The 27147-nt window shown below is 40.7% G+C and overlaps 1 long non-coding RNA gene across 1 annotated transcript in view; it reads left to right on the plus strand.

Moving 5' to 3' along the window:
* Positions 1-27147, plus strand: part of LOC126227766 (uncharacterized) — a 305322-nt gene that overhangs the window by 157137 nt on the left and 121038 nt on the right. Inside the window, exon 3 of the long non-coding RNA XR_007544056.1 lies at positions 10517-10674. This is a non-coding gene — a long non-coding RNA (uncharacterized LOC126227766). The remainder of the gene's footprint in view (positions 1-10516; positions 10675-27147) is intronic.

Below are 27147 nucleotides of genomic sequence, written 5' to 3' on the forward strand. Positions count from 1 at the left end.
ACTCCCCTGTGGCACGCCAGAGGTTACTTTGTCTGCACACGTCTCTCCATTGAGAACAACATGCTGTGTTCTGCTTGCTAAAAACTCTTCAATCCAGCCACACAGCTCATCTGATATTCCGTAGGCTCTTACTTTGTTTATCAGGCAACGGTGCAGAACTGTATCGAACACCTTCTGGAAGTCAAGGAAAATAGCATCTACCTGGGAGCCAGCCTGTATGTAATATTTTCTGGGTCTCATGAACAAATAAAGTGAGTTGGGTCTCACACGATCGCTGTTCCCGGAATCCATGTTGATTCCTACAGAGTAGATTCTGGGTTTCCAGAAACGACATGATACGCGAGCAAAAAACATGTTGTAAAATTCTACAACAGATCGATGTCAGAGATATAGGTCTACAGTTTTGCGCATCTGCTTGACGAGCCTTCTTGAAGACTGGGACTACCTGTGTTCTTATCCAATCATTTGGAACCTTCTGTTTCTCTAGAGACTTGCGGTACACGGCTTTCCAAAGCGTAAGTGAGAACCATTGGATAAATAGTGAATTTTCTTGGGCTACTGAGGAGACTTGACTGGAATAAATCACTAAAGGCAAAATATATCTTATTTGCTGATATCAGTCTAATCTTAGTTACAGTTGAGATCTCATTAAAGCAAGTGACTGTGGAACCAAGATACTTGAAGCAATCAAACCTTTAAAATGTGTAACCATTCACACTGAAAGTTGACGGCATATTCGTTGATATGCTTCCCCACAGGCCACGTATTTAGTTTTATCTTCATTTGCCATAAGACCCATCTTCTTACTTGCTTGACTTAAGGCTGTAGAAGCTTCTTTCAGTTCTTGTACTGTCCATGGTATGTTTTCTATGTCATCTGCATGTGCTAAAATCTGTGCTATTGTTTTATTTCTAGGGGGTTTGAGTAATTTCCTCAAACTCGAATGCAGATTCTTACATCGGACATCATAATTTTAACCATTCTCAGGAGCTTTCCATGTATCCCTATCTCCTGTAATGCATGAAACAACTGGTTTCTATTGATGCTGTCATATGCAGCCTTAGTCAATAAAGAGGTGATATTTGACAGTTTTCTCCAAAATTTGGCGCAGGTTGAAAATGTGATCTATTGTTGACCTCCCTCGTTGAACTCCGCTAGTACCTTGTACCCCAGGTTCAGGAGGGTGATTCCACAGTGGTTTCTAAACTCCATTCAGTTGACCTTTTTATCTATGGGACATGATATTCCTTCATTCCATTCGTCTGGTATTCTCTCCTGTTCCCATATGAGAGCGATAAGTTTAAACAGAGACTGCTCTAACGTTGTTCCTCCACATTTTAACAATTCTGCTGGAATGCTATCAGTGCAGGGAGCCTTGTTGTTCTTCAGTTTCTGTAAAGGTTTTTAGAACTATTCAGGGGTTCAATGTTGCCTTAGTCTGCACAAATACACCATTTGCCTGAAGGCTTCTTGACAAAGTACTAATGAAGACGCCCACTGGCTGGCCGTGATGGATGCCACAGTGAAAGTTCCAAGCAGTCTGTTCCCAGAGCACGTGTAGTATAGTGTGAGGCCTGAAGAAGTGAGGCTGTGCATTGTCTTTAGTGGTCACATGCACAGCAGAATTAGAAGCTTTGTCTAAGCTGTCACCGAACAAGTCTTTGAATTCAGCACACAATTGACCGACACTGTCCTTGAAATCAAAATTAGCAACAGACAACACATTTGTAGAACACACACACACACACACACACACACACACACACACACACACACACACACACACACACACACACAAATCATGGTCAGACATATTTGCACTATTCCGTGAACACATACCCAGAAGTTTGTTTTTTGCAAATTCTTGTATGTGGAAGGAAGGTTGCAAGAACCTAGCACTGGAATGTTAATTCCGTTATATGGTGTAAGTGTAATGTATGATTTGTGCAGCTTGGACTTGCTAAGATGATCAGAAGCATCGAGACAGGGAAAGAAACTGAGACACTCTTAACTAATTGCAACTGAATAGTGCAGCCACCTATTACAAGCTCCACAAAAAGCTGCGTTGTGCTAAAGAAAATGCCACTGATTTCATGATTTGTAAACTACCGCTCTTCTCTTCCACACTAGAAGTTCTGTTTGGTTCAGGATGCACAACATGTACAACAAAATTTGATTTCTGTGGGTGTATATTAGGAGAGGGAGGCTTCTCTTCCTGTAAGCAGACCGCTTGAACATGTCCGTTCTTGCCACCTGAAAAACAAGGTGCATTTCGTGGCAGGTAGAAGCTATGCTTATGAGCTAAGAAGCAGTGCGGGCAAGCTTTCATGCCGGTAGCTTGCTGGCCTGGCTGTTTATGTGACTGGCTATCTGAGCCCACTATCTGAGTCCTTGTAAGTCTGTCGCCCACTGTCTGTCTGTCCTGACGGCTTGTTTAGTCTGAAAACTTGGACCTGGCAGCAACCTCCCGAACCTTCTCATCACATTCAGAACCTGGATTAAACCCCGATAATTCAAAAGTTCTGGCCGTGAAGTGGGGAATACTTCGGAGCACAATTAATAGACAAACACACTGGTTGCTGATAAGAAAAAATATTGTTTAACAGTAACTGGTACTTGGTGTTCAGATAGGTGAGCTTCAGACTGAGCCAAGTACTCAACACAATCCTATTTTTTTCCCCTTCAAATGGGTAAAATGGAGGCGCTAATGATGGCTCCGTAAATTGTGGTTCTGCCGTAGTTTGTGGCGTCTTATTGAGAGTCTCATTGGCTGCCATCTGCATTTGAATGAAGCCCTCAGCATCTCGATAAGCTGCGTCATATGTTGTGTCTGTAACTGAAGGGGACACGTTAGATCGAGCATAGGTGCCAAAGGCACTCGAAATTGTGGTGCTGCTAATTGCAAGTTAGGTGTGCGTGGGTCTTGGGGCAGTGGGTTAGCTGTAGCAAAGCAAAAATGCTAAAGTTAAATCAGTGTGTGGCAGTTCAAACAAGCAAACGGAACAAAAGTGGTAAGCGTGGATCTGAGACAGAAATGTCCAGAAGCACAAATGGTAGAAAAACAAACAAAAATGTCCAGAAAGTGGTAAAAATGAGGCGACAGAGGGAGGAAAATGACACGGCATCGTAGGTTTGACAAAGTTCATCGCCAGATGTGTCGTGTGTCGGCAACTGTTAGGCCTGTGACAAATAGGTGGAAGGTGGCCTGAAGATATGTCGCCGTAGGAATCTGGATGGATGGGCAAAAGATGAGTGGACACAAATGCATTTTAAATAAATATGTTGTAGTCGACTTAGTGCAGAACAACTGCTGCACTGTTGGCAACTTGTGAGTGATCGTGGCTAGCTATAAGCGGAGGCGTGACACGAGCGGCACCCGAGTGCACTGAATGTTTGCCAGTGAAGTTAACTATCGACGACTTGAAGTAATGTTTGTCACCAACTAGTAACAGGGAACTTTCATTAGAAGCACAGAACAAAAGGTAGAAGTAGTCTGGTGCTCAGATGGCGGCCGCTTGTAACACCGTCTGGGTGGTCTCCGTTGGTTGGGGACGTGGAGGTTCTTCATTGGCAGGGTGATGAAAGCACTGCTCGTGGCGCCCACAGGAATCTGAGCCGCCAGCTCTGGCCGTATTGATAACCTACGGTACTGCAGTTATTATACGTACTGTGTAAGAGGACGATCGAAATGATTCCATTTGGAAGCTGTACAATCCAGAATTGTGTGCCAGTTGGGTGAAATTGCCACGAGCACTGAGGCAGTCATCCCACCGACATACCGGGCTGGAGAAACCGATTCGGTGAAACACCATTTGCTGCTGCATGAAGAAGCCTGTAACTGCCTGCTGGACATCCTCAACTGACAGGAATTGTCGATGCTTCACAGTTGTTTTTAGGGGCAGAAGGTGTGTCGATTGCACGGGGAGAGGTCAGGACTATTGGACGGGTGCTCGAGTGTGTCCCACTCGAGGTGGTGTAACTTCTGCTTTACGACATTTGCGACATAGGGATATGGGTCACGAGGCAACAGTGCCTCGTGTTGCAATTTTCCCAGACGTTTTGCCGTAATTGTATTTAGTAATTTTTCCAGTGTTGCACAGAACTGTTCTCCAGTGAGGGAGACACCAGGTTCCTTGAAATCAATAAGCAGTGGGCTCTGGTAATTAAAGAACAGGATGAGTATCTCTTCTTCAGCAGATGGCTGACCCTTGAACTTGAACTTGACGGGGCAAGGGAACAGTGGATGACGCCATTCCATTGTCGACGTTTTGGACTCCGGTTGCCAGTGGCAGCACCAGCTTTTGTTGCCTGCTACAATGCACTCGAGGAATGTGTTGCCTTCAACATTGTCCCAGAGCAACATAGGGGATAGTTGACTTCTGACATGCAAAAATACAGAAATTATATCTGATGTGATAAAACAGCAGGCCAAAAAATTTTCTGGAAAGAATTGCGTGCATATATTCAAGTGGCTGAATGGTTAAGACCCATGTCCATGTGACTGCCGTAATTTGTTGTAGCTTGAGTGTAATTTTTGCCTTTGAGTAAAAGTGTCATTTTTTTATTATAGCATGTTGCTTTCAGTTACCTATTGTACTATCACGGAGCAGTTCTTTCTATGTATATTCAGTTTCATCTTGCTATATTAGTTGCCAGTGACACATCACTTGAAAATTACATTTGGTCTTAACTTTGGCATACCACCCTCTCTCTCTCTCTCTCTCTCTCTCTCTCTCTCTCTCTCTGTGTGTGTGTGTGTGTGTGTGTGTGTGTGTGTGTGTGTGTGTGTTTTTCTTCTTTAATTCTCTCTAAGAATTCGGATAGGTTTACAACATTGTTATGTCCTCGTATGAGGCTGACACAGTTTTGGTGACTTCAGTTCACTTAATATTTCTTTCAGTTTAAACTTAAATGAAAACATCGTAGTTTTGGGCCATATTAATCAGATGATCTGCTATCGTAACCTCTTGTCCTGCTTGTGAGAGGTGTTACTAAAGTATGCTTGGAGGTTAGAGCATGGACAGATCCTTGTGGAGTTTCACTGTATCCTTGCAGTTTAAACTCCCAGGAAAAACTGCCTGCTATGGATGTGTTAATCACATTCATTAGTGGCTTAGCAGTAAAGGCAGATGACAGTTTCATAAAGTATTTGAAATGCCATACATTTATGGGGGCTTTATTTAGTGTTTTTCAACCTGTTTGACTCTTGTTACTCGATACTTGTAAACATGTAAATGGAAACCGTATATGACATTATTTCGTGAAGTTGAAATGATACTTGTTACATTTTTACAAATATTTATTGAAGTAATTTCTAGATGCATTTCCTACTGATTCTAGGTTGCTTTCTAGAAAAATGTTCTATCTGATTTATTTGATGTTCTTGTTCATATGTTTTGACTGCCCAGTTTTCTCTCTTTATGATCAGCCGCCCCGTTCTGATCAGCTGCTCGTTTTTGCATTGTTTTGTGATTCAGTAATGGGCTCCTCAATGTGCAGTTTGTTAGTTGCCCACCAATTCTGTGATGTGAAGGGAATGAAAGATAGTTACATATTTTTTTTAGTTTTGGTTGTTAACCCACTACTCTTTTGCAATGCTTAATGTGCTGTGTGTTCAACATTGGCAATTGCTGTAATAGTTGAACAATAATAAAACAATGGAAAATCCAGGATGGAATGATCATAATATTATGGAAAGGATAGATTGCTACTCACCATGTAGCGTAGATGCAGAGTTGCAGATAGGCATAACATCAAGATTATCAAACAAGTTAGCTTTCCTTTTGGCCAAAAAGGCTCTCATTGGAATCACACACACACACACACACACACACACACACACACACACACACACACACACACACACACACAGAGCCAGATGTCAGTTTGTGGGATGGAGTTCCATGCCAGTTGCACTTGTTGGTCAATACAGGGACGGTTGATGCTGTTTGTGGCTGATGCTGGAGTTGTCGTCCGATGCTGTCCCATATGTGCTCCATTGGAGACAGATGTGATTGAGCAGGCCAAGACGACACGATAACACACACTGTGGAGCACGTCGGGTTACGACAGTGGTATGCGGGCGAACGTTATCCTGTTGGCAAATGCCCACTGGAATGCTGCTCGTGAATGCCAGTACAACAGGTTGAATCACCAGATCTTTGTACGAATTTGCAGTCACTGTGCGTGGAGTAAGCACGAGAGTGCTCGTGTTGTCATATGTAATCGCACGCTAAATCGTATCTCCGGGTCTAGGTCCAGCATGCAGACAGGTTGGTTGCGGGCCCTCAATTGGCCCTCTCCTAACAGAGACGAGGTCATCACTGGCACCGAGACAGGAGCAGCCTTCGTCAGAAAACATGACAGACCTCCACCCTGACCTCCAGTGAGCTCTTGCTGGACATCACTGATGTCACAAATGGCAGTGGTTTGGAGTCAGTGAAATGAATTTTACAGGGCACCTGTCTCGGAGCTGTCCTCGAAGTAACTGATTTGTATCAGTTCGTTGTGTAACTGGAATGCCAGCTGCTGCCCCTTGCTGCTGCAGATGTAATACGATGTGCCACAGCCGTACGCCAAACTCGATTGTCTTCCCTCTCAGTAGTGGCAGGTATCAGTCGAGAGCCCAGTCTTCTTGTGACCACCACCGACAGCAATTGTTTACAGTGGCTGCGTTACTGCCAAGTCTTTTCTGCAATATTCCAGAAGGAACATCCAGCTTCTAGTAGCCATATAATTCGACTTCATTCAGAATCAGTGATGTGTCAATTGTCGCATTCTTGACTAACATCAACTCACAACGTCCAGTCTCACAGGTAACTAATGCCCATGCCTGTAACGCTGTATACGTAAGAGAAATTTGCCACTGGATTGAGGACTTTGCGGTAGGGAGGACTAAGCATGTTACCTTTTATGCAGAGGCATCGTCAGATGTAGAAGTAACATCAGGGTTGTGCCACGGAAGGGTATTGACTCCGTTACTGTTTGTATTGTATATTAATGCGATTGCAGACAGTATTAATACTTACCTCAGACTTTTGCATGTGGTGCAGTTACCTGTGATGAAGTACTGTCTGGAAGAAGATGCATAAATATTGTCAGCTATTGATAAGATAGCAAAGTGTTGCAAAGATTGACAACTTGCTCTAAATGTTCAGAAAGGTAAAATTGTGCTTTTCACAAAACAAAAATATATTTAATATCAGTGAGTTAGTGTTATAATCGGGCAACACGTGCAAATATTTAGATGTAACAATATCCCCATGAACCATGGACCTTGCCGTTGGTGGGGAGGCTTGCGTGCCTCAGCGATACAGATGGCCGTACGTAGGTGCATCCACAACGGAGGGGTATCTGTTGAGAGGCCAGACAAACGTGTGGTTCCTGAAGAGGGGCAGCAGCCTTTTCAGCAGTTGCAGGGGCAACAGTCTGGATGACTGACTGATCTGGCCTTGTAACACTAACCAAAATGGTCTTGCTGTACTGGTACTGCGAACGGCTCTAAGCAAGGGGAAACTACAGCCGTAATTTTTCCCGAGGGCATGCAGCTTTAATATATGGTTAAATGATGATGGCGTCCTCTTGGGTAAAATATTCCGGAAGTAAAATAGTCCCCCATTCGGATCTCCAGGCGGGCACTACTCAAGAGGACGTCGTTATCGGGAGAAAGAAAACTGGCATTCTACGGATCGGAGTGTGAAATGTCAGATCCCTTAATCGGGCAGGTATGTTAGAAAATTTAAAAAGGGAAATGGATAGGTTAAAGTTAGATATAGTGGGAATTAGTGAAGTTCGGTGGCAGGAGGAACAAGACTTCTGGTCAGGTGAATACAGGGTTATAAATACAAAATCAAATAGGGGTAATGCAGGAGTAGGTTTAATAATGAATAAAAAAATAGGAGTGCGGGTAAGCTACTACAAACAGCATAGTGAACGCATTATTGTGGCCAAGATAGACACGAAGCCCATGCCTACTACAGTAGTACAAGTTTATATGCCAACTAGCTCTGCAGATGACGAAGAAATTGAAGAGATGTATGATGAGATAAAAGAAATTATTCAGGTAGTGAAGGGAGACGAAAATTTAATAGTCATGGGTGCCAGGTATTCGGTAGTAGGCAAAGGAAGAGAAGGAAACGTAGGTGAATATGGATTGGGGGTAAGGAATGAAAGAGGAAGCCGTCTGGTAGAATTTTGCACAGAGCATAACTTAATCATAGCTAACACTAGGATCAAGAATCATGAAAAAAGGTTGTATACATGGAAGAATCCTGGAGATACTAAAAGGTGTCAGATAGATTATATAATGGTATGACAGAGATTTAGGAACCAGGTTTTAAATTGTATGACATTTCCAGTGGCAGATGTGGACTCTGACCACAATCTATTGGTTATGAACTGTAGATGAAATCTGAAGAAACTGCAAAAAGGTGGGAATTTAAGAAGATGGGACCTGGACGAACTGACTAAACCAGAGGTTGTACAGAGTTTCAGGGACAGCATAAGGGAACAATTGACAGGAATGGAGGAAAGAAATACAGTAGAAGAAGAATGGGTAGCTCTGAGGGATGAAGTAGTGAAGGCAGCAGAGGATCAAGTAGGTAAAAAGACGAGGGCTGGTAGAAATCCTTGGGTAACAGAAGAAATATTGAATTTAATTGATGAAAGGAGAAAACATAAAAACGCAGTAAATGAAGCAGGCAGAAAGGAATACAAACGTCTCAAAAACGAGATCGACAGGAAGTGCAAAATGGCTAAACAAGGATGGCTAGAGGACAAATGTAAGGATGTAGAGGCTTATCTCACTAGGGGTAAGATAGGTACTGCCTACAGGAAAATTAAAGAGACCTTTGGAGAAAGGAGAACCACTTGCATGAATATCAAGAGCTTTGATGGAAACCCAGTTTTAAGCAAAGAAGAGAAAGCAGAAAGGTGGAAGGATTATATAGAGGGTCTATACAAGGGCGATGTACTTGAGGACAATATTATGGAAATGGAAGAGGGTGTAGATCAAGATGAAATGGGAGATAAAATACTGCGTGAAGAGTTAGACAGAGCACTGAAAGAACTGAGTCGAAACAAGGCCCCGGGAGTAGACAACATTCCATTGGAACTACTGACGGCCTTGGGAGAGCCAGTCCTGACAAAACGCTACCATCTGGTGAGCAAGATGTATGAGACAGGCGAAATACCCTCAGACTTCAAGAAGAATATAATAATTCCAATCCCAAAGAAAGCAGGTGTTGACAGATGCGAAAATTACCGAACTATCAGTTTAATAACTCACAGCTGCAAAGTACTAACGCGAATTCTTTACAGATGAATGGAAAAATGGTAGAAGCCGACCTCGGCGTAGATCAGTTTGGATTCTGCAGAGATGTTGGAACACGTGAGGCAGTACTGACCCTACGACTTATCTTATAAGCTAGATTAAGGAAAGGCAAACCTACGTTTCTAGCATTTGTATACTTATAGAAAGCTTTTGACAATGTTGACTGGAATACTCTCTTTCAAATTCTGAAGGTGGCAGGGGTAAAATACAGGGAGCGAAAGGCTATTTACAATTTGTACAGAAACCAGATGGCAGTTACACCAGTCGAGGGGTATGAAAGGGAAGCAGTGGTTGGGAAGGGAGTGAGACAGGGTTGTAGCCTCTCCCCGATGTTATTCAATCTGTATATTGAGCGAGCAGTAAAGGAAACAAAAGAAAAAGTCGGAGTAGTATTAAAATCCATGGAGAAGAAATAAAAACGTTGAGGTTCGCCGATGACATTGTAATTCTGTCAGAGACAGCAAAGGACTTGGAAGAGCAGTTGAACGGAATGGACAGTGTCTTCAAAGGAGGATATAAGATGAACATCAACAAAAGCAAAACGAGGATAATGGAATGTAGTCAAATTAAATCGGGTGATGCTGAGGGGATTAGATTAGGAAATGAGAAATTTATAGTAGTAAAGGAGTTTTGCTATTTGGGGAGCAAAATAACTGATGATGGTAGACACTTTGTCCAGTGTTGCTGTAGCTTTTGATATTGTACAAACTGGCAAAGGTTCAGATTCATCGTTGTCTTTACTTTCTTCACTTGTCGATATCATCAATTGAAGACCTCCTACGATTCCAATTTTTCTCGAAGTAAGTCCGTGTTCTGTTTACACTGTAAAAAATACTCAGCTGAATAACTTTTGATCTTTAACCTCCAGAATTTTGCAGATGGAACCAAGGGTAGGTAGTGGCCTCTGAGCTGTTTCTTTACTTAATTCTGTGCTTTTGTTGAATTACATTATCATAGTGCAAGTTGGTAAGTTTGATTATTACTTTCATCAAATAGTGTATTGTATCCTAATGCCTAAAAGTAACAGCTTTGGATGAATAGCAATTTTTAGTTTTTTTTTATTTTGCACTATACATGTATATCTTCACAACTAAACAATTCAGTAACTTTGAACCTATACGAGATATTAACAAATGGTTTCTAGTGTATGATAAGATAACTCATAAAATTTCTTTTACCTTCCAGGTCATACAATTTTGATGCAAAAGTGAACCTGAAAACATGATAAAATGTGGACGCCTCTGGAGAAAGCTCAGTGTGTGTGGCCCGGTAGATACAGACGATACCTGATGCCCAAATGCAACGAACCTTTCAGACTTGGAATACATCATTTATGGAAACAGGTAGTGTTCTCAATTTAAAAAAAAAAAAAAAAAAAAAAAGGCTGGTCACCATGAGTTACAGATGCCATTGTGGACAGGGTACGGCAGGCGTTTGCAAGGAGTTCTATAAAATCTGTATGTACTGCAGCCAGGGAGTTGGAAATGAGAAGATCGACATGGCACAATGTCTTGCATAAGAGGTAATGGCTCTATCCCTACGTGCAGCTGCTTCAGGCATTTAACCCTATGGACAAACCTGGGTGTGAACAATTTGCAGTGGGTATTCTATGCAAGATTAATGCAAGCATTGAATGTTTGGAAAACATTTGTTTCTCCAATATGGCAACATTTCATGTGTCCAGCAAACTGAATTGTCATAATGTTTGTATGTAGGATTTGCAACATTCTCATGTCACACATGAAATGGAAAGAGACAGTTGCTCCGTTTGGTGCAGACTGATCCCCAGTTGTATCACTGATTCATTCTTTTCCATCACTGCCATCAACAGTGGTGTTAACGTGGACATGCTGCAAGAGTTTACTGTGTCACAATTGGGACACCTGCAGCCTGTGTCATATTCCAGTAAGACAGGGGCACCACTCGACTAGCCCCTAAATGTACTTTAATTTCTAAGTAAAAAGTTTCCGGATAGGTGGATTTGACGAGATGGTCCAACTTGATGTTCGCCACGATCCCCTGACCTTACACCACAAATTTTTTCCTGGGGTTTTGTGAAGGATGCGGTATACCGAACCAGGGCTAGAGACCTGCAGGAATTTAAGGCAAACATTTGCAATCCATTTGAACATGTCACCATGGAGACCTTGAATCGTATGTGGAGAGAAATGGAATTCCGACTAGGCATTATCCGTCCTATTGACGGTGTACACGTTGATTTGTGTGAATGAGGAAACAAAATTTAGTTATCTGATCGCGTAAATTTTATTTGTATGAAAATAGATCACTCACTGAATTGTTGAATTTCATTATTCAGCTCACTCTAGATCCTGCTATTCTCAAATAACTGTTGCTCAGTTCCATGGGTGAACTTCAGCTCTGCTTTCAGTTGTTGGTTAATCAACAGTGGGCTATCTTTCTCAGTAGCAATGTAAAAAGCATCAGTGTGTGCTATGTCCAAGAAGTTATTGTGAAGGAAAAGGAACTGTGTTTTCTTATGAACTTCTGCTGATCGAGCTTGTATTTGTAGTGGCCTCCATTGTTCATAGAAAGCTTGTAATTTTGATATATAATTTCTCAGCTCCTGTGCCAGAATTTGTGGTCTTTCCCGTAGTAAATAGTCACATCCCCCACATCTAGTGTGACACTTTGTAGCATAGTTAATTTTCTCATCTGTAAGTTGTAAAAAAAAGAAAACCATTAATTTTCGGTTGAGTGACAGTAGTTTTTCCATTATTTCATGCAAGCAATAACAAAGATTTTAGATATTGCTGATGAAATACTCACTGCTGAGCTGTTTTCAGGCTACTTGTGGGCCAGCCTGTTTGGGTAGTGCTGGTATCCTCAGCTGAAACTTGCAAAGTAACTTCCATGCACTTCACATGTTTTGTGAAACTAATATGTTTACATCCTTTCAGGAGTTTCTGTTACATATACAGCACTTTACACTGCTTGTGAGAAAACATTATTAATCAGCACTGGTGGTCAACTTGGTCCCTAGCACCCACTAGTGGGCATCCCCACTTTCATAGGAGGCAGTAGATAGGTGGAGGTTAAAATATTTACATTAGGGTTTCACAGAACTTTGAAAAAAATATTGGATTACTATTATTTTATGCTTTAAATTGATGCAACTCTGCTTTATAAATTTTATGACGTGGGGTTACGTCCCCACTTTATAAATCATCATTACTGTGGAATGGTGGATGGTCAGAAAATTTTAATACTAAAGCTAAATTTTCTTAGATGTGGAAAAACTTATCGCCTGTGGAATGCACTTGTCTTTTGCTGTCCAAATTGGGCCGGAGGACACTGTGTGAAATGTTTTTCTAGACACGGGGCAGTGCATGTACAAACAAAAAAAATTGAAAGTTGTGTGTTTTGTAATTCAACAGCTGTACACGATAGTGATATGAGAACTATCTTCTTACATCTTTCATTAGCCCAATGAAAATGTTGTGCTATTTTTCACACTAATCAATGTTTATCATGCCATACCTCCCAAATTTGGTGTTGTACAACACAATTTTATAATTGGCTTCAGTAGCACATGTTGATAACAGGTGGAAACTTTCTGGCCAATGGAATCAGTAACAATGAGATAATAAATTAAAATGTGTGACTTGGAATTTGTAGCAAACCAACATTTGAAATGTATTATTTGATAAACTTTTTCACTTTACATTTTTTTTGTGGTAGATCAGAGCAAGAAAAATTTTCGGAAAGATTTGAAAACATTTTAACAGTTTGTTGTAAGTTTGTGGGTGCTACAGTTTTCCAAAGATGAGAGCAGTATTTTGTGGTTCATTGATGCTACACGTGTTCCAGCGTGCTGCAAGGAACATTTTGGTATTACAGCGACAGTGGACTGCGGTGCAACAGCAGTAGTGGGGCAGCAAAGGCAAAACGTGCAGTGGAGTGTGCAGTCTAAAGGGAAGGAGACAGTGCATTATTGTATTCAGAAAGTGCAAAGCAGTCACAAATCTTCTTGTGTTGTGAAGGAGCATATAACATGTTAGTAATGAAACAGTTGCTAGACGGTGCAGAAGAGTGCCAACTCCCAATGCCTCGTAATGTAAATGTAGCGGAAATTAATGCACTGCTCGTGGATGAAATGATATCCTGGATGGGTGTGGAGGGTTATGTCAAAGCTACGGGATTCACTGCGAGGAACAGAGATTTACTCATTACTTTGGTGGGCCGAATTTTAACCGTCATTCAGTCTTAATCAAAGTAACAACATCCACCTCATTATAAAAAGTGGTTAAAGCTAACTACAACAAATTCGTATCCTTGAGGAAAAAGACCTTGTTTCACAAAGTGCCTAGCATCTAGCTCACGTTGGTCTATTGCTTATTCTTATGATATGGAAACCCATTTTTGAACATATTCCAAGTTGATTTCTAAATGAATTATAAGTTTATTTTTGAATGTGTGCATATATATCTGCCAGGGGAATCCCAATTGCATCTAGTTGAATCTAGAAATAAATTTTCCTGCAGACAAAAGGGGATGGGGCTATATGAGCTGAGCAGAATAAAGCCAAACGGGTGAATGCCAATCGCTGTATATGTGGTTGACTGGGTTTGCAAATCATCAGCATTGTTATAATTACTAGCGAAATCCATAGATTCAGACTACCATAGTGGAAATAAATGACTAACAGGAATAACAGGTAACAAATATTATGTATTATCTTCTCGGTGTATCCAAGAAAATGAGATTTTGACAGATAATTTGTGGCGAGACCGTTAGTAAGGGCCAGTTGTACAATCCCCAGCTAGCAGCCACTAAAGTTCTATTCTGGGAGTAGCACGGAAGACGTGTTGTATGAACACGTAATAACTCCTAACCAGAGAATAAATACGGTGTAACTAAACTGGTGATTGTGGCTGGGTTAATGAAGTTCAGCGGACAAGTAGTTTAGACACTGGCAGGCATAGTTACAGAATTAGTGATGACAAGATTGTTAGAACGAGGAAGGAGAAGAAAACGAGGGCATCACACAAATTGTGGAAGAATACGAAATGATCCCAAATTTATATAAAAATTTTGTACTACTACTTTCTGATCTCATACTTCAGAAGCCAGAGAGTATGAATGAAATGTGAAACTATTTCCTAACATACAACTTTTTGCTTGTCATTTAATATTGGTACTTCGTGAATTATATTCTGTCGAGTTATAAAAATGACCATTTGTAACATAAGTCTCATTTATTTGGTGTGTGTTACAATTGCTGAAATATTAGGCAGGCCTATTTAGTTTTATCTAGCAGACAGTGACAAAGTACACGTAAACATACTGAGAAACCACACCAGTCTTGGGTTCTACTTGTATTAACAGCTATTCCAGTGTTACAGGACAACATTGAGTTTTCCTGTTCAAAATATTTGACGTACTTTGATGAGGTAATAGATTCTTTTGCAGAAAGGAAAGCACACCATGTAAAGCTGTAGCAAGATAAGAGGAAAAAATTCTAGTACTTCTGGATTGAAGAAATGTGTACTGTCTTGCTTGTTTCTTGTCTTTACTGGTTTTGTGGATCTTATATTTAATTTTATTAATAGGCAATAGAGAGTGCAAATTTTCTGAAGAGTTCTTGTTCTACAGGTTGCAAATAATTCCATCCAGTATTAACTGAGAGTTATTTTTGAGGGGGGGCAGGAGGTCAAACCGGCCAACTTGGTGCATGATAGGCACTATAGGACATTTTAATTCCAATTGTCCTGAATACAGTTTGATGGCACCCATCACAAAATATTACACGTTTGAATTCCACAGAGTGAAATACAGTGACATGCGGTTGAAGAATACCGTGTGAAGAGGCGTGACGCTGCCATTTCGCACACTTAAGACCAAATAACATCTTAGATTTCCTTGAACACATATGTTTTATGTATTAGACTCTTGGAGAAGAACATATTTTATATTTTTGATAAGTCGATTTTTGGAGTCCTACCTCAAACGCTTGAGGGAGGGGCAGTGCCAGTATCTAGTATTGCCCCGTTCGGAAATGTTGTAGATCTGAGGCTGATAAACGAGTTGTATTGGGGAGGTGGATAGTCTCCTGTGACCCGTGTTTATGTTCGAAAACAAAATGGATTTCTGTGGTCGGGAGTTATCAAGTGAATTAAAATTCATTCACATAATTACGGAAGGCTAAAATATGTTATTACGAGTGTAATCCCAAAAGTAAGGTCTCCTATTTTTTTTAAAAGTACAGAACTCTGTGTGGCAGTTGGTCGTACTGTTATTGAGAGTGCTTCACGCGTTGCGTATAAACATGCGCACGTCGCGCTGAGGTGCTCAGTCTTGGCTTGGCAGCCGTTGAGAACCCCGGTTTTTTGAATGCAAAGGAAACTGCGCCAATTGAAATCCATCGCCAATTGACGGAAGTGTATGGTGACTCGTGCATGGATGTCAAAAAATTTCGTAGAATTTTAACGGAAACATTGAACTACCGGAAGGTGTGTGCAAAGAGTTGATGCTTCCCGCACATTTCTTCACCGCCTTGCAGCTAAACAGGAAAACTTTCTGGACTCAATTGTCACGGGTGACAAAATCTGAGCATACAACTTTACATCTGAGACCGAGCAACAATCACTCCAGTAGCGGCCTCCTTCTTCACCAAAGCCGCGGAAATTCAAACAAACACAGTCTGCCGATAAAGTCTTGACAACCATTTTTTGGGATCTGAAAGGGGTATTGCTGGTCGACTTTACGCCCACTGGGACCACAGTTAAGGCTGACAGGTACTGTGGGACCGAAAAAACTCAAGCGGGCAATTCAGAACCGGAGAAGAGGAATGTTGAACCGAGGGTGTACACATTCTCCGTGACAACGCTCGCCCACACATCACTCGGCAGACTGTTGCTCTCCTGCAACAGTTTCAGTGGAACATAATCAACCACCCACCCTATAGTCCTGAATTGGCGCCCAGTGACTATCACCTGTTCCCGGGGTTAAAAGAACATTTGGCCGGAAAGTGATTCACCTCCTGAACAGCATGGCGGCAAGCTGGTATAACATGGGCATACAAAAATTGGCACAGCGTCTACAAAAATGCATAGACAGAAATGGTAATTACATTGAAAACTAGCTAAATGTTAAAGCTGTGAACTGATGTAAACCACTGTAGAAATAACAGCTCTATGTACGTAAAAAATAGGAGACCTTTTTTTCTTGGTATTACCCTTGTAGTTGCAGATTTTATTTTATTCCCACACTTGTGACAGTCAAGCATTAATCACCTTGCAGACCAGTGAAGCAAGGTAATGGCTGGTTAACCGTGGCCCTCGTCCGTGGACCAAAAGTCGACAAAATTCCAGGGCTAGAAAGTTTTAACAACCGGGATGTCAACACTTATCGGACATTTCACATTGCAGGGGTCTACAATAAAGACATGGGTAAATCATATTACCTGCCGTCAATGCCGTTCGTTCCGAGGACCAGGAATCATTGTACAATCAATGAATCGGAATCTGTGTCAGTGTGGGTTAAAGGTGCTGACCATTGTAAAAAAAATTTAACTTGTTGGTGATCTCATCCATTATTACAGAAATGAAATAAAATCAAATTGTCCCCTTCCCTTTATGCGTAAAAGGCTGTCTCACTCATTTAACACATTCTTCGGTTGCATACGCATGTGCACATGTATACTAACAAAATTGTTTGAATTGCTCTTTCATAATTCTAAGTTGAATGTAATAAATACTACAAAACCGAAAAAGCCCGATATTCATTTTGACACACCAAGGACAATAAGATCCAGTGTGTAGTAACGTTTTCAGAAGTTTGAGAAACAGACCAGTAGTTAGTGCTTATTTTGTACTACTTGTTACATTGTACTGTCCATTTTATTTAATAGATTCATCATTACTTCAACATGTTCACATCTCAACACTCAATGCTTAACTGTGTCCAGTGTTGCCGTAGCTTTTGATATTTTACGAATTGGCAAAGGTTCCGATTCATCCTCGTCTTTACTTTCTTCACTTATCGATATTGTGAATTGAAGACCTCCTAAGATTCCAATTTTTCTCGAAGTAAGTCCGTGCTCTGTTTACATTGTAAAAAATACACAGCTAAATAAATTTTGATCTTTAACCTACAGAATTTTGTAGATGGAACCAAGGGTAGACAGTGGCCTCTGAGCTGTTTCTTTACTTACTTCTGTACCTTAGTTGAATTACAGTATCATAGTGCAAGTTGGTAAGTTTGATTATTACTTTCATCAAATAGTGTGTTGTATCCTAATGCCTAAAAGTAACAGCTTTGGATGAATAGCAATTTTTAATTTTTTTTTGTTTTGCAGTATACGTGTATATCTTTACAACTTACAACTTAAGACTTAACTAACTTTGAAACTATATGAGGTATTAAAAAATGGTTTCTAGCAAATTACAAGATTACTCATAAAATTTCTTTTACCTTCCAGGTCATGCAATTTTGATGCGAAATGGAACCTGAAAACCTGAAAAAATGTGGATGCTACTGGATAAAGCTCAATGTGTGTGACCTGGTAGATACAACAGACGGTACCTGATACTCAAATGCAATGATCGTTTAGGACTTGGAATATACCATTTATGGAAACAGGTAGAGTTCTCCATAAAAAGGCTCTGGTCACCCATCGGTTTCAGATTCCAATGTGGACAGGGTACGGCAGGTGTTCGCAAGGAGTTCTATAAAATCGGCATGTATGGCAGCCAGAGCGTTGGAAATGAGAAGATCGACGTTGCACAATGTCATGCATAAGAGGTAATGGCTCTATCCCTGCGTGCAGCTGCTTCAGGCATTAAAGCCTATGGACAAACCTAGGTGCGAACAATTTGCAGTGGATATTCTATGCAAGATTGATGTAAGCATTGACTTTTTGGAAAAGATTTGTTTTCCGATATGGCAACATTTCATGTATCTAGCAGACTGAATTGTCATAATGTTTGTATGTAGGATTTGCAGCATCCTCGTGTTACACATGAAATGGAAAGAGACAGTTGTAAGGTCAATGTTTGATGCAGACTGGTCCCCCGTTGCATCACTGATTCATTCTTTTCCATCACTGCCATCAACAGTGGTGTTAACATGGACATGATACAAGAGATTAATGTGCCACAATTGGGACACCTGCAGCCTGGTGTCATATTCCAGTAAGACATGGCACCACTCCACTGGCCCCTAAATGTACTTCAATTTCTATATAAAAAGTTTCCGGGTAGATGGATTGGACGAGATGGTCCAACTTGAAGTGCACCACGATCCCCTGACCTTACACAACTATTTTTTTCCTGAGGTTTTGTGAAGGATGCGGTATATTGTACCAGGGCTAGAGACCTATGGGAATTGAAGGCATACATTTCCAATCCACTTGAACATGTCACCATGGAGACCGTGAATCGTACGTGGAGAGAAATTGAATTCCGACTAGGCATTATCCGTGCTATTAACGGTACACACATTGATTTGTATGAATGAGGAAACAAAATTTAGTTATCTGATCGCGTAAATTTTATTAGTATGAAAATACATAACTTACTTAATTGTTCAATTTCATTATTCAGTACACTCTTAGATCCTGCTATTCTCAAATAACTGTTGCTCTGTTCCATGGGTGAACTTCGGCTCTCCTTTCAGTTGTTGGTTAATCAACAGTGGGCTGTATATTACAATAGCAAAGCAAAAAGCATCAGCATGTGCTATGTCCAAGAAGTTATTTTGAAGAAAAAAAAGAATCTTTTTTTCTTATGAACTTCTGCTAAAACAGCTTCTTTTTTTGTTAGTGGGCTTCATTGTTAATAGAAAGCTTGTGATTTTGATGTATAATTTCTTGCCTCCTGTGCCAGAATTTGTGGTCTTTCCCACATCCCCCAAAACTAGTGTAACACTTTGTAGCGTAGTTAATTTTCTCATCTCTAAATTGTAAAAAAAAGAAAACCCTTAATTTTTGAGTGACAGTAGTGTTTTCATTATGTCATGCAGGTAATATCAAAGAATTTAGACATTGCTTATGAAATACTCACTGCTGAGCCGTTTTTAGGCTACTTGTGGGCCAGCCTGTTTGCATAGTGCTCATATCCTCAGCTGAAACTTACAAAGTAACGTCCATGCGCTTCACTTGTTTTGTGAAACTAATATGTTGACATCCTTTCTCTGTGTTGAGTTATACGCAGCCAGTGGGTGGACAGTAAATGGTAACCAATGAACAGCTTTTAACTAGTTATGCCTTCAAGCATGTTTTTTCTGCATACAAGAGTTTCTGTTATATACACGGCACTTCACACGGCTTGTGAGATAACATTATTAATCAGCACTGATGGTCAACTTGGTCCCTAGCACCCACTAGTGGGTGTCCGAGCCTTCATAGCAGGCAGTAGCTGGTTGGAGGTTAAAATGTTTACTTTGAGGTTTCACAAAACTTTGAAAAAATATTAGGTTAGTAATTATTAATTTATTCTTCAACTTGATGCAACTCTGCTTTATAAATTTTATAACACGAAGTTACTTCCCCACTTTAGAAATCATCATTACTGTGGAATGGTCGATGGTTAGAAAATTTTAATAATACACCTACATTTTCCTAGATGTGGAACAATTTATCACCTGTGGAATGCGCTTGTCTTTTGCTGCCCAAAGTGGGCTGCAGGACACTGAGTGAAATGTTTTTCTAGGCGCGGGGCAGTGCATGTACAAACATGAAAAATTGCAAGTTGTGAATTTTATAATTCAACAGCACAATGAAAATTTTGTGCTACTTTTCACGCTAATAAATATTTATCACAATTTTTGGACAGCATGGTTGTAGAGATGAAGCAACGATTAGTATGATTAATCACACATTAATAACATCGTATGAACACACCAGCTGTTACCATGACGACGGCATCCTCGCTACACAGACTAGAGGGCGCCTGATACACGCTTTGTAATCCATGGCAGCGGCGCCCCCACCACAGTGAGTAGAGGGCTCTGTAGTCCTTCCATATTAGCCGTTTTAGTAAATTGACTAAAATGTTTTCTACGTAAATGTATGAATGGATATATTATAATACAATATGACTCCAGTATTTGTGTCACAAATTGCTTTAATTTATATTATGGCACATAATGTAATATACTTTTACGAGTTGACTATGGAACATTTGTTGTTATTTCATAATTAACACTATAATTGTAACTCTTTTTAAATGAAATGGTTCCGTCTTCTGTTATTTACTGTAACATAAATTTATGTTAAACTAAGGTGACTAGTAATTACATATAATAAACTGTATTAAATACCATTGATCGCCACTGGGGGTGTTGCCGTCTATTCACATGGTGTCAGCACGCTATTTAAGCCCATACGAAGGGTTAGTCTCGCATAGTTTCCTGCCATTATGTAGACAGTAGTGACACCGCCAGCAATCGACCAATAGGTAACATATTTTAAATTTACGTAACTTTAGCTGTTGTATAATAGTCTTTCTCGTGGATATCTATAATTTCACAGTGTAAATGCCCAGATGATGACTCCTATGTCGGGTTGAAACCGGTTGGCAGTATAATAATTATAAATGCGATTAAGACTGTTTTTTGAATAATTAATATTTATCATGCCATACCTCCCAAACTAGGTGTTGTACAACACAATTTCATATCTGGCTTCAGTATCACATGTTGATAACGGGTGGAAACTTTCTGGCCAATAGTCGGTAACAGTGAAGTAATAAATTAAAATGTGTGACTTGGAATTTGTAGCAAACAAGTATTTGAAATGTATTATTGGACAAACTTTTTCAAATTACATTTTTTTATGGGAGATCATAGCAAGAAAATTTTTTGGAAATATTTGAAAACATTTTAACAGTTTGTTGGAAGTGTGTGGGTGCCACAGTTTTCTTTAGATGAGAGTTGTATTTTGTGGTTCATTGACGCCACACGAGTTGGAGCGTGCTGCAATGAACATTTTGGTATTACATGACAGTGGACTGCAGCGCAACATTAGTAGTGGGACAGCAAGCGCAAAACGTGCAGTGGAGTGTGCAGTCTAAAAGGAAGGAGACTGTGTATTATTGGGAAGAGTATTCAGAAAGTGCAAAGCAATGACGCAAATCTCCATGTGTTGTGAAGGATCGAATAACATTTTAGTAACAAAACGGTTGCGAGGCGATGAAGGAGAGAACCAGTTCCCACTGTCTTATCACTCAAATGTGTCCGAAATTAATGCACTGCTCATGCATGATATGATGCCCTGGATAGGTGTTGACGGTTATGTCAAAGCTAAGGTATTCACTGTGACTAACAGATTCACTGATTACTTCGGTGGGCCGAATTTTAAATCGTTCACAGTACTGATCACAGTAACAACATGCAACTCATTATAATGGTGGTTAAAGCTCAGTACACATGAATTCACTGATTATTTATATTGGACATAATCAAAGACACTTCTTCTTACATGTTTCATTCAATTTTCTTCAGATTTCTCCCCAAATTAACTCATTTTGCATCTAGTTTCTCATCCCAGTGTCAGCTGCGTTCCACAAAATATGCCGTTTGGACACGAATTTGATAAGTTGCTCACTGTTTGAGGCAGAGCATCAGTCACCTGACATTTCTGGTGAACAATTAGATCAGGAGAATTACGTAGCCTTAATCCCTGTGCAGTGAAAAAAATACTGCAGCTGTCATCTGGTATTTTCCTGCTACTCGGTTGACTTTCCCACTACATGCGCCCTCAAGCAAATTGCTACAGTGTGCGAGACATACCCTTCCTGAGGCATGCTAGCGTGTCCCACAGTGGCACTGTTTTGCCGGAGACTAGGCAAATGGTCTGCTATGTTCACATTGTGCAAGCGGGGAGTGCAGTCTCGCACACATTTTATGCAGCACGTTGTGGGAAATTCCCGCAGCTAGGAAAACGTTGCAGTGATACAAAAGTGGATGGTAGGTAAAAAATGTTCACTACCCCTGGTTTAATGAATCAGACTGCCATGTATAAAACAACTTCAAATATGTGTTTACTTTACAGGTGATTAGTAGCATTTTGGGCAGCCGGTTTCCTGCAGCAGACTTGATCAACTGCCAGCTTTACAGCTGCTTCCCAGTTTCGGCCCACACATTGAAGATCCTTTGCAAAAATTAGTTTCCAGGTGATATAAGGTTTTCCCCTATTTCTGCAGCCATCTGTTAGTTTCCACACCACTGAAGATTTGGGGATTCTACCATCCTTTTAGGCATAGAACATGGCCCACAAGTGTCATTCTTCTTTGAGCAATGGTATTGTTTGGGCTGTGCGGACAACCCTGTGAAACATGGTCACGATGGCTAATATAAAAAATTTACCCCGAGTGTCATCAGTGAGAAACACTTAATTCGTGTGTCAATTTTGTTGACATTTCGTAAGTCCCGCACCCGTGCCTGGCCGTCACTAGGATGATAGACAGGAGTGCACCTGGAGCTTAGTATAAGTACTTCTGGAGTCAGCCGGCCGGAGTGGCCGAGCGGTTAAAGGCGCTACAGTCTGGAACCGCACGACTGCTACGGTCGCAGGTTCGAATCCTGCCTCGGGCATGGATGTGTGTGATGTCCTTAGGTTAGTTAGGTTTAAGTAGTTCTAAGTTCTAGGGGACTGATGACCAACAGCAGTTGAGTCCCATAGTGCTCAGAGCCATTAGAACTTCTGGAGTCTTAATTCCTGTATAGATCAGATTGGGTTGAAGACTGCAGAAGCCCTTCCCAATTCAGCTAGTGATGTCTGCATCTACACCTCCACTACACTGAAGTGACAAGTCACGGAATTCCTCGTAATATCTTCTCGAGCCTGATTTTGTCCGGCATAGTGCAGCAATTTGACATGGCACGGACTTGACAAATCGTTCGAAGCATCCCACAGTAGTAATGAGCCAAGCTGCCTCAATAGCTGTCTGTGTTCACCAAAGTATTTCCAGTGCAGGATTTTGTGGAGAACTGTCACATGAATGTTCAATGAGATTCGTGTTAGGTAATCTTGGTAATCAAATCATTCCCTCGATTTGTTCAGAATGTTCTTCAAACCAATCACAAACAATTGTGACCAATTGACATGGCGAATTGTCATTCCGTCTTATTTTGGGAAAATGAAGTCCACGAATGGCTGCAGGTGGTCTCCAAGTATTGAAGTAAAACTATTTACAGTCAACGACTAGTTGAGTTGGACCACAGGACTACAGTCCATTCCATGTAAACACAGCCCACAACAGTATGGAGCCACTACCGAGGCTTCGTGGGTTCTGCACCACACTTGAACCCTACCGTCAGCTCCTACCATCTGAAATTTGGGTTCATCTCACCAGTACACAATTTTCCAGTCACCTAGGATCCAACTGTTAGTCACGAGCCCAGGAGAGGTACTGCAGACGATGTCGTGCTGTTAGCAGAGGCACTCGCATCATTTGTCTGTTGCTGTAGCAATTAATACGAGATTTCACTGCACTCTCCTAACAGGCGTGTTTGTCGTAAGTCCCACCTATTTCTGCAGTTATTTCACTCGGTGTTGCTTGTTTCTTAGCACTGGCAACTCCACGCAGCACCACTGCTCTCGGTCGTTAAATGGAGGCCGTCAGCCACTGCGTTGTCCGTAGTGAGAGGTAAAGCACGAAATTTGGTATTCTTGACACTGTGGATCTCGGAATATTGAATTATCTGATAATTTCCGAAATGGAATGTTCCACGTGTCCATCTCCGACTAGCATTCCGCATCCACAGTCCGTTAATTCCCGCCGTGTGAGCATAGTTGTGTTGGAAATCTTTTTGTATGACTCACCTGAGTGCACATGACAGCTCCCTGTTGTACTGCCGTTGTATACCTTGCATGTGCAGTGATACTGCCATCTGTTTATGTGCATGTGGCTGTCCCATTACTTACAGATAAAACTGCTGAGATATGGAAATTGGTCAACACCTTGCAGTACCTTCTGTTGCACTAGAAGTTGCGTAGGTACATTTCCACTTGTTACGCATATTGTTTTTGTTTCATCACTATTTCTTTTCAGTCCTAAAGAAATGGTCTCTCTACCCAGCTCGGTAACTATTAGTTGTAAACTGGGTTGTGTTTCTGTCAACAGAACAATATTATCAGCAAAATCCAGGTCCTTAAATCTGTATTACACGACACACCGAAGGTGTAAAAGTGAGGTGTGGCCAACATGCTATCTAGCAGCAAAAAGGGCGAAGCTATGATTTTAGCAGACTGTTCATCTGCCAGGTTGAAGTAGGAGAGGTTCTGTTAATGCAGGTGGCGTCTGTTCTATTCTGTCGTGTGTCCGTGTGTGTGCAGTAGAGGCGGTGACTCCCGTGCACAGAACGCAGCCTTGCGAGCGGGCTTTCTACTAGTTATTGTTTTCCTTAGCAGTCAAAACACACGTATTGATTCGACAATTCCGCATAGTGTCGTGGGTATTTTTTCAGTAAGCAGTAGCTTATAAATACATTAATGAAACAAAAGAAATTGCATATTTTTGTACCCCTGTTGAAAGAAAGCTCTATATCTAATGATAGCTTCTTATTGTAGCTATGGAATGGAAAAAAAGAGCTTTCAAGTGATAATTGAAGAATACAGCAACCAAAGGTGTCGCTATGACCTAACAGATATTTTGTACCACAATAAGGCAATCTACAGATCTACAAATGTTTCATTCTGAGTTTATACAAGTTAATGTGCTTATAATTTTACTTTTGATAGACGTGTGTGTGTATATATATCACATAAATTGGTGAAAGTAGCACATGCCTTTGGTTCTGTAGCTGTATTATTTCGGCACGCCAGGAAGGAAAGCTTGGCCAGAATAGGAGAAAAAGTGAGAACAGTTGTGTCTGGTGTGCCGAACGAGGAATGTGAAGCATGCTTAGCATTCTTACGTTTGCATTATTCAGCTGAACTCAAAAAGATGTGGGAAAAAATGCGCAGTAGCTCAGGCGGGACCACCCATAAACCAAGCGTGTGGTGGTTTGACCTATTGGCATATTTGAAAGACCACATAGCGCATAGAAAACTGCTGACAAATATCCCACTCTCTGTCGTGAGTATTAATTTTTGTCACTCTGTCATTACAAGTTTTCTGCATTCTGTAAGATAAGCGTATACTGTTGCAGGAATCTACATTCATATCAACAGTTATTTTCTGATACTAAAAATATACTTCACATGGTTCAGACATGTCCACTTAGTGCAGAAATTGTTGATTTGTGTGATGATAAGCTAGTGCTTTCAAATACTATGCTTCCACTTTGTGTGTGCTCCTCATGTCATTTCTGTGAGTGAAAACATTCACATGTGAGATGCACAGTAGTGGAAACTTTGATGCAAGCACACTGGTAGTAATAAATGAAATTAACTTAAAACACCCCAAATACATGTAAGGCAGAATGGTGGATTGTGAGCATGTTTTGTGGTCTATTGTGCAGAAGTACCCACTAGATTTTCTGAAAAATCTGATACATCTCTGTGTGTACTAGTTTGCAGATATGCTCCTGTATCAGTTTCAAAAGAGGTAATGTCAATGATCTTTAATAGGAACTGCTGAGCAATTTGTTTGTAACATACTCTAATGCCTTGAACGATCAAAAGCAATGTGAAGTTGGATTGCAAAAATTCACACCTATCTGTCATAGGTTGACTTACTTGATATGTACAGCCGATCTTCTTCTCTGGATTGCCGGCTCCGTCTATCTCCAAAACCTTCTTCTTCAAAGAATACTGCTGGTTAACAGGAATTTGTAAGACTCTCTCTCTCTCTCTCTCTCTCTCTCTCTCTCTCTCTCTCTCTCTCTACCTCTCTACTTTTGAAATAATTTAGTACTCAATGAATACTTTTAGTTCAGTCTTGGTACATTCCAGCTTCCACAAATAACATATTCTCCATTTCCCACATCAATATTTGAATGTATACTAGTCAACCGATTCGTCTCGCATTAGACACGATAAAATACATCTGCAGTAAAGTTGATTTAACAACCACATAATTTATGAACCTGTCTTGCCTCTAGAGAGTCCAATACGTGAAGTACTTAAAAATCTGGAAAAAAATAAAAATCTATTTTACACTTCACTCTCACTTCTTGATACTTCATTTAGTCCCTGGAGTCATCCTCTACTTTCGACTTCTTTACTCTTAACAGATACTATGTTTACATATACTCCGACTCGACATTCCTTAACAATTATCACAATCGATTCCTCTCAGCTTTATGCTCTTTCCTTACTCACGCCTCCCTGCCTACTTGACGTGGAATCCTTCTAGTTATATGTATATATACAGGGGGTCCATCGGAAGTTTCGGATGAGATTATCTCCAAAATTATCGAGTAAAATTATCGAATAAAAACAGTGGATAAGAAATGTTCGTAAGATCAGAGGAGGACATAAAATGATACTACACGTGACCCACAGCCCCCTCCCCCTTCAGTGGGGTGTGGGGCAGCTTTCAAATCTTAAATGGAAACACCCATTTTTTATTGCAGATTCGGATTCTCCATAAAAAAGTAATCAAGTTTTGTCTGAAACATTTTTAAACAATTGACAGATGGCGCTGAAATCAAGAAAAATTAAAATTGGGAAGAACTCAGATTTATTTAGAATGATCCGAGGACGACGCATGAAATTGATACAAAATGTGCACCCATTCTTTCATTATGCCAAATTAAGCTTTTTTTTCCACAGTATTTGATGGAGGGAGGCGGAATGGTATTAAAATCTCGTTACGGAACTCTTTACAATTTCATTACTCACCTGACTGTGGCGCTACCGTGGCCAAACTGGCAACTATGGCTCAATATAAAGGTCGGTGTAATGTGAT

This window comes from Schistocerca nitens, unplaced genomic scaffold (assembly GCF_023898315.1).
Source record: "Schistocerca nitens isolate TAMUIC-IGC-003100 unplaced genomic scaffold, iqSchNite1.1 HiC_scaffold_340, whole genome shotgun sequence".
Lineage (NCBI taxonomy): Eukaryota > Metazoa > Arthropoda > Insecta > Orthoptera > Acrididae > Schistocerca > Schistocerca nitens.